Here is a 2,357-nt window from a genome sequence, read left to right as displayed (position 1 = left end):
GTTTCTCAATTTCGAATTGACTCTCACACTGTTGGGTACCCAGGTTTCTGGCTTCCATCTGAGAGAGATGAACTGAATTCATTAGAGACTCACAGGAGAAAATGGTGATGCGCTCCTGAAGACAGCAGCTTCACAGTATTGCCGCTTTGCTGTTTATTCCATTTCTCGATTTAAGATCTTCCTGTTGATAGTGATTTGCTGTTATGGAGTAAACCACTGGCGAAAAGTAACCGAGTAGGAATTGTTTCGTGTGAGGGACTGGCATCAGGATACCTGCCTCATACTTTTTTGCCATCTGTATGTAACATCTGTATTATCATTTGTGTACTATTTTTCTTCAAATCAACTCAACTTTTCTAACATAGAGAAATACACTTGTTGAAACTGTCTATTCATTTTCTTCTCTGCGCAGCCTGGCTTTGGGATTGGTGACTAGGACAGCCAGCAGGGCTGCTCTTTCCACAATGGCCCTGCAGTTCATGGAGGAGACGTGAGCGATCTCGGCACAGGAAGACCCACTGCGCATCAGCAGCACTTCTAGCTCCTTGACATTGTGGGCCAGGAATTGCAGGAGCCACTGGCAGCTTGTGCACTGTTTCCTTGTTGCTTCTGGAACCAGTGTTGGGCATCGAGGTCTGGCCCTGACTCTTCTCTGCATCCTGTTGTCAGTGCCTCTGGGCTCGTGCCAGTTGCGTTTGATTTTGACATACGGCCTGACTGGTGCCAGATGAACTTCTTGGTCCTCTTTTTGACAATCTTGGGCTTCACTAGGAGTCTGAGGGCAGCCATGATGCCGGTAGGAGATGGCTACCACCTCTTAGGCAGCACTGAGGGAGACAGCGAGAAATATACTCAAATGGAAGCATATAATACATTATAAGCGGAGAGCCAGTATTACTTATCATAAAGAAAGGAGTTTAAAATGTATAATAAAAATAAAATACTTTATAAGATTTTGAAAATTTAAGGTATTAAAAACAATGAAAAACAGGTAATACATCTAATGTATTTTTAAAAATGGATACCTAGGAGATAGTCATTAAATTTGCTATATAAACATAAGATTCTGTATTTTAAACATCGCCAGTTCTAAAAGGGTAAAAGAGGGCAATTTGGCATTAGCCATCACAATGACAAATGCATGTGCTCCTGGACCCTGCAATTTTTCTTCTAGGGACTGATCCAAAAATGCACCCACACACTTGCCAAATGAGGAGACAAGTTGTTTGTTACAGCATTGTTTGTATTGCAACAGAGAGAAAACAAAGACTGGAGATACCCTAAATATCGTCATAGGGGGAGGGCTGTTAGATAGATGGTGATACATCTCATATGCTTTGGCATACTGTGTAGGCACAAAAAGGAATCAGTCAGATCTTTATGTTTCACCTTGCATGATCTCCAGGATTTTTTTTTTTTTTTTCCAATGAAAAAAGCAAGGTAGAGAATAGTATATATAAGTACATCATTTTGTGAAGATTGAAAATAAAATAAGCATACATATATGCTCATGTTGTTGTTGTTGTTATGTGCCGTCGAGTCGGACTCGACTCACAGCGACCCTCCTTGGGTTTCCGAGGCAGTATCACTACAGAAGTAGATTGCCCCATCTTCCTTCCGAGGAGTGGCTGATGGATATATGCTCATACTTCCATCAAATACATCCAGAATACAAACTGACCACCCCAGTTGCCTCTCGGGAGAGGAATTGTGTGACTGCAGGCAAATGCAGAAAGGAGAGTTTTCATTATCTATCTTTTTTTATTTTGTACTTTTAAAATTTTGAGCTGGACAACACATTTCTTGTTTTAAATGCACAGACACATGTATTTATAATATATAGCAAAGACAAGAGAGTCAATTACAAATACATATTCATTGAACAGAGTCAGAAAATACATGAAACAAAAAACTAACAGAATCAAAGGGAGAATTACATCATTCAACCATAATAGTTGGAGACTTCAACACCCAACTTTCAATAATGCATAAAACTAGACAGACTATCACCATGGAAATAGAAGACTCCAACAACACTATAAACCAGCTAGCCCAGCAGAACCTCTAGACTAGTTCACCCAGCAATAGTGGGATAATCTTTAGAATAGCCCATATTTAGGCCATAAAAATGTATCAATAAATTTAAAAGGATAGAAGCCATACAAAGTATGTTCTCTGGTCACAACGGAATGAAATTAGAAGTTAGTTGTTGTTGTGTGCCGTCGAGTTGGACCCAACTCATAGCGACCACTCCTTGGGTTGCTGAGGCAGTATCACTATGGAAGTAGATTGCCCAACCTTCCTTCCGAGGAGTGGCTGGTGGGTTTGAACTGCCAGCCTTCTGGTTAGCAGTCAAG

General features: G+C 40.7%; 1 pseudogene; it reads right to left on the bottom strand.

The window, feature by feature from the left end:
* Positions 1–388: 388 nt before the first annotated feature.
* LOC103191915 lies at positions 389–789 on the bottom strand (annotated as a pseudogene).
* Positions 790–2,357: the final 1,568 nt, after the last annotated feature.

Source organism: Orycteropus afer, unplaced genomic scaffold (assembly GCF_000298275.1).
Source record: "Orycteropus afer afer isolate SDZICR_OR568_19922 unplaced genomic scaffold, OryAfe1.0 scaffold00021, whole genome shotgun sequence".
Lineage (NCBI taxonomy): Eukaryota > Metazoa > Chordata > Mammalia > Tubulidentata > Orycteropodidae > Orycteropus > Orycteropus afer.
The sequence above is the reverse complement of the archived record's forward strand: the minus strand, read 5'-3'. Positions and strand labels throughout refer to the sequence as shown.